Source organism: Talpa europaea, assembly GCF_964194135.1.
Source record: "Talpa europaea genome assembly, chromosome: X".
Taxonomy (NCBI): domain Eukaryota; kingdom Metazoa; phylum Chordata; class Mammalia; order Eulipotyphla; family Talpidae; genus Talpa; species Talpa europaea.
In genome coordinates, this window is record NC_140081.1 from 92,146,827 (window position 1) to 92,153,730 (window position 6,904).

Below are 6,904 nucleotides of genomic sequence, written 5' to 3' on the forward strand. Positions count from 1 at the left end.
AGAAGAAGGTGAGATAAGGTGACCAGGTGTCAACAAAAGCGAGCAGATGGGAAGAGCACCACATTTCCTCTCCCGGCACCTCAGGTGGCACGCTATGGCTCAGTCTTCAAAGAAGGGGCGCTTGGGTAAGGAGATAAATGGGACACATATATGACGAGCAAGGCAAAGCACTGTAAGGAGGTTGTAGGGAGAACATGGGGGTGCAGGAAAGAAAACGTTGTTAGAGCAGGCATTAGGGACACCCCCCAACTGAGGCCTGTGGGTGGATTCCCTTTGCAGATGGAGACCATGATTTCCTCACTTCCTGGCCAGCAACTCTCCTGTGTTGTGGAGAATGGTCTAGAGGAGAAAGCTAAGTCTTCAGGTAAATTGTCACGCTGCTGATAGGTCTTGGGCACCCCTAGCACCACAGGTAGGCACGACTTGGAGACTGATTTTCTAGTCTGACTGCTCGAGCCCCCTTCAGATTTTTGCATTCGATCAAACCAAAAGTAAACTTGTGTGGGGTTTGGCCCTCTGCCCTCTTCAGGGGGATTGCTGGCTCTGCCTCGTCCACACACCTGGCAACATCGGTGCAGGGAGCATTTAGCAACCCTGGACCTACCAGATGCTGGAGTGCAAGGAACTGCCACACTGGACCCGGTCAACTCCACAACAAATTTTCCTGGCAGGATTCGGAACTGGTTTTACTTAGAGCAAAGAGACAAGCACAATTACCACAGGTGTCCTGTGCTCCCTTGGTGAGGCTGTGTTCACGGCTCTCTGATCAGACCACCACATTGGTACAGACGTGCCCCGCTGGGTGGGTGCAGGCGTCATGCCTCCTGGCAAATGCAGGGCCTCTTGTATTTACACAGTCTTCCCACATTGTGCGGTTGAAAGGGTATCACACATGGGTAGCTGAGCAAGAAAACATCTACCTCAGACAAGGTTTACTCCGTTACCTTGAGGAGTAGGTTGTGCACGCTTCCAGTGCCGCAGGCCTGTTTTGCCCTGGGTAAATCCAGTGTCTGGCTCCTGACTGCTGGTCGTCATGGCTCTACGGTGGCCGCCAGGGCCCTCAGCACTGGATAGAGGACTGTGGCTGAACAGCCTGCATTCTTCCTGGCCCCTGGGGGGCAGCCCTAGGGCTGTGCCATGCATTTCCTCAGCCACTTGTGTTGTCTTTTGGAGGAACAGAGTTTGAGTCATTCAACTAGTGTTTGTTAAACTTGTCCTATGAGTCAGGCACTGTATTTCATGCTGAAGATACAGAAGAGAAAAAAAAAAAAAACAAACTGGCAGACAGAAAGAAAAGATAGTTGAAGGGACATACAGACATAAAAGCTGCCCTCTGTGGTGCACTGAGAAAGGCACAGCACACCTCTGTAGTGTTCCTGCTGAAAAATTAATAAGCTGAATCTAATCGTGTGGGAACATTAGATAAGCTCACGTAAATGAACATTTTACAAAATAAGTGTCTGCACTCTAATTATAGAGGGTGGGAAAGATAAAGGATTCCGAGGAATTGTTTCAGACCTAAGGATATTAAAAGCTATGACTGTCAATTACAACATGTGGTTCGGAATAGGATCTTGAACCAGAAAATGTTGTTACTTTTGGTTATAAAAGACATTACTGGGAAAATTGGCCATGAAAAGGGTCTGTAGATTGCATAATAGGATAGGACAGTGCTAATTTCCCAGTTTTGATCACTGTGCTGTGATCATGTAAAAGAATGCTCTTGTTTTTAGGAAATACACACTGAAGTGTTAGCAACAAAGGGCTGAGTGTTTAGACTCAAAGGAAGTGCCAGAGGGAGCATCATGGCTAAGTATCCGCAGGCTCCAGAGTTCAGCTGCCTGAGTTCTGACCCCAGCACAGTATTTACTACCTTATGACATTTGGAACAAGTTTTTTAAATGTTCTACAATACAATTTCCTTCTCAATAAAATGGAGGTGGTCTCATACCATGTCTTAGACCCACATGTGTATGATCGGTGTTCACTGTCCTTAAGCTATTCTACCTCTGTCCTGTGACTATGGAGAGAAAGGCGATATAGCCCCCTATTCAAGGAGAAATAAGTCCAGCAAATAAAATTTAAATAGTTGACAGAGAATAATGTAACCAGGTGATGAGTGCTGGTGATTTGAGTCACGTGCAATTGAGGCAGGGGCAACAAATTCTGCAGAAATTTCACCGAGGGCTTTTGGTTTTATTGTTGCCTGAGAGAGGTGTCTCGCTATGATGAATATTACTTGTGTGGAAGTTTTGGAGATATTTTCTTTAAAAGGACTACTTATATAGGTACATGTCTCAGTATTTTTTTTTATTATTTATTTATTTTATACAAGAACTGGGGTATAGGCCAGATGCACGGGAGGGTGAGAGGATTCACCAGAGACAGAGCGGGGAACAGAACAGGCAGACTGATGAAATACACTGCTGAGGGGAGCAGTGGGCATGACAGGAGAGATCTGCCGCGCCATGTAGGACCCTCGCTGGCTGGCCGGGATAGAACCAGTGCTGCAGAGGCTGCGGACAGCTTCACAGCGCTGCACTCAACCGCCTGTGCCACCAGGGGAGGCCCGGCTTTTGGTTTTAATTGGATCATGAAGAGGAAGCAGGAGATCTTACTGAAAATGTGCTTTCCCCACTTTTCCTAGGCCAAGGGCATCATAGGTGCAAACTGCACAGTTCTGGAAAGGCAGTGACTATTCCAGTGTAGCACAGACCAGGCAGTAGTCGTTGGCAGAAATGCCAGCATCACCTGCCCATGTGTGGGGACAGAATGACTACCAGTCCATTGACAAAGGTTCCAACTCCAGCTTAAATATCACCTATAGTCTCAAACAAGTCTTTGAACCTCAGTTTTCCCTCGAAAGTGGAGATATTAGCACGGACCTCAGGACCCTTAGGAGGACACAGTGCTTAGCACAGTGTCCAATACAGGGTTCATCCTAGATAATGACAGCTATTAAGAATTACATAGTTTGGGCCTCCCCTGGTGGCGCAGCAGTTGAGTGCTGGGCTGCGAAGCTGCCCACAGCCTCTGCAGCACTGGTTCGAAACCCTGCCACTGGTGAGGGTCCCACATGGCGCACAGACCTCTTCTGCTGCGCCCGCTGCTCCCCTCAGCAGTGTATTTCGTCATTCTGCCTGTTCTGTTCCCCACTCTGTCTCCGGTGAATCCTCTCACCCTCCCGCTCTTCTGACTATACCTAGTGCTTGTATAAATAAATAAACAAATAAATCTTTAAAAAAAAAAAAGAATTACACAGTTCTAGGGCTAATCAAATTTCCTGGTCCTCCTCTCCTTCCAGGCACGCACCTCCTTTGAGAGAAGCGTGGTCCTGTAACTTCCTTTGGCTGGCAAGGTGGAAACAGAAAGGACTCGGGTCCTTTCTGGGAGGAAACATTGAAGAGCCAGAGTGGTACGATTCTCCACACGGTCTTCCTCTGACACAGCAATTTTCAAGCTCAAGTTGAGATGCAGCATCATGAGAGAGTGGCAGCTCTGGCAGCCGGGGTCTCAGGGTCAACAGTGAGCAGACTGCCCCCACCAGCAATGTTGGGTAGGTAGCATGAGCGAGTAATACACCCTGGCTGTTTGAAAGTACCAAGTCTTTGGCATTTTATTATCTTTACCCACTCTCGGAAACCCAGAAGAATGAGGGACTTTCCTAGCCACTTTGGTATCCCATGCCAATAGCAGATAGGGAAAAATGGGCATTTTCCACTCTCTCACCTTGATGATGAGATGCTAAAATTGTATGCAAAGTTTGGAAGGATATTTGTTTAATAGACAAAAGCCAACTCGATGGAAACAGAGCCACCAGGAAGATGTGTGGCTGCTTCCAGTCATTGTGTGTCGACATAGCCCCCATCGGTGAGTGGGGAGGAGATGAACATGGAGCAGATCTTTCTCTCTGGCCCCGAATTAACTGTGAATTCTGTTTTTCACATTCAAGCACCATAGTATTGGTGATATTATTGTTGTATCTTATATGAAAATAGAAGGAGATCTAACTTGGTCTGGGAGTCAGGAAAGATCTTCTGAAAAATTAATATTTGAGCTGAGACCTGAGGGAAGAGGAGGAGTTAGCCTGGGGTAAAGTTTGGCCATGATATGTGAATGATAGGGAAGTGGCAAGAGCTGAGGTTGGGGTGTCAAGGCAGGGGATGAGCAGGACTCTCATGAAGTGGGAGACAGGATTTGGGCTGTCAGTCAGTCACCCGTTGTTAAAGAATATTAAGAAGGAGAGGGACTTCATTGGGCTTACATTTCTATAAGTCCACAATGGTCACAGTGTTGTGAATGGATTGGAATGGGCAAGACTATAAATAAGAGAGGAGTTGAGACTATTTTTGGAGTCCTAGAGTAATGAGGAGAAGGTGGTAGAATCAGAGAGCAGTGCATGGAAATAGTCTATCAGCCAGAGTTCCACAGAGAAAGAAAACCAGCAGGATAGAGGTAGGTGGGTTGGTAGGTAGGTACTAAGTAGGTAGGTAGGTAGGTAGGTAGATAGATAGATAGATAGATAGATAGATAGATAGATAGATAGATAATTACATGGATGGATGTTAAATGGGTGGATGGGCAGATAGATTTTATTTTTAAAGCAATTGGCTCATGTGACTGTGTACTGGCAAGTTCAAAATTCATAGTTCAGGCAGCCATGTTGAAGTAGAGTTTCTTCTTCAGGGAAAGTTCAGTTTTGCTTTTAAGGACTTTCAATTAATTAGGTAAGGCAATCCAGATCATTGAGGGTAATGTCTCAAAGTCAACAGAATATAGATGTTAACCACAGCCATGAGATACCTTCACAGCGACACCTAGACTAGTGTGAGCTCTAAAGGCTGGCCAAGATGACACAGAAAGCCAGCCACCATACTCTGGGTCCCATACAATGCTGGGTCACAATTGAGGTAAACCAATGTTACCTCAATAAAAAAAAAAAATGCAACCATCTCACGTCGTTTGGAGAGTATAATAGAGAGCGTTTGTTGATTGAATGATTGAAGAATATGGGGGAATCAAAGATATTGCCCAGATTTCTCACTTGAACTATTGGATGAAAGGTAGTACTGCTGACTGGGGAAGAATAACAGAGAAATGCAGGTGTGTGGTGTATTATCAGTTTTGGATGTGAGCAGTTTTAAAAGCCTAGGATTTATCCAAGTGAAGATGTTTAAATGGGGTTCCAGGAAAGAGTGAAATTGTAATTTTGTAAATAATCAGAATGAGATGTTATTCAACTACAGGGGTGCATCTGGATCATATGTGAAGGTCATATAAACTGCAAGAGGACAGAGAAGAAAGCATACAGGGGTGTCCCAAGGGGAATCTATACAAGGGAAGGTTCTAGCAGCATAAATGAAAACCAGCAGTCAAACATATAAGAGAATCAGAAGGTAGAGAATCTAATAGCACCAAATACAGAGACCGTTTCACCAAATGTCGGGGTAGATCTGTGGATATCATTTATCCTGTAGATTTCAGGGAGCCAGCAAAGGTATTTAATTTGAAGACTCATTTGACCGCAATGAGTAGGATGGATTAGAATTGTGAGACCCAATTGGTTGGGAGTTCATTTAAGAAACTTTCTGATCAAGGGACAAAGTCAGAAGGTCGAAGCTCTGACTGAAATAGGAGCAAAAAGGAGGAATAGAATTGAGGAGTATTTTCAAGCAAAATCAACAGGCATTTAATTGGATATGAAGGATAAAAACCGCAGATGACCCAGAAGCTTGAAGTAGAAGGATCACAAGGATGAGGACATCTATAGACAAAGGGAAAAGATTTAAAGGTCAGGTTTGGACGTTCTTCTAACTGAGGCCAACTCTTTCTCTCTGATTCTCAAGCATACCATGCCTATCATATCTCTTTATTCCTCGGAGTCTCTGTTCAGCCTCCCCCATGAAAAATGACTTTCCCACTTTATTTGTCTGGACATTTTCTGTTCAATCTTCAAAGTGCAAATTAAATGTCACATCTCAGTAGCTGTCACTGACAGCCTTAGGCTGAATTAATTGCCCTCTCCTCTGTGTCCCTACAGCACTGTATTCTTGCCTTTGTTTTTAAGAACATTCATCACATTGTGTTTTAATAGTATTTCACATGTCTGCTTCCCACACTAGACTGGAGTTCCCAGAGCCTGGGGCTTCTGACTTTTCCCATCTGGTTCTCCTAGAAGCAAGAACGTTCAGCTTGCCTGGTTGATCTTGAGCTTGCAGCCCAGGACAGGGGCAGAAGTGATCTCTGAAGAAACACAAGTGAAATCCCTCAGGAAAAAAAAAAAAAAAAGACGGAAACCACAAATAGGTGGCAGTGGGTTACATCTTGGGGAATGTCTACATTTAACCAATGGAACCAGGATTAGAAGGACATTAGAATCATACTTTGCCATAGCAAGTAGCCATTAAAATATATTTATTGGTTAGAGACTCTGTGCCACTCACTGTTTAGGCACTAAAAATATATCAATTAACAAGACAAACGAGAGCCCTGTCTATGTACTATCCAGTAGGAGTGTATAGCTTCCCTTAGAGGAAGAGGGAAGTTAACGGTTTTAAATGTTGCAAAGAGTTTGAAAAAGAATCCATCAGTGACCTTCAAATTTGAAAATTGGAATGTGGAGAAACTATGTAGTGAGTTTCAGTCCAAGAATAATAGCAAAATCTTGTTATGGAAAGGAAGTAAGAGATTCTGGTGCCAAAATAGCAAAGTACAGGATAGAGTCTTCTGGAACTTAGTTGGTCCTTGAGATTCAGAACACGGAACAGGTGGTACATTCAGATAATGTAAGTCCCAAAAGAAAGAAGATTGACCACACACATTGAAGCCATTTTCTGGGTAGCAGAGGGGTCTAGGGAGTTGGCTGGCCTCCTCTGTTCACCCAGAGGTAGGAGGAGGAACATCC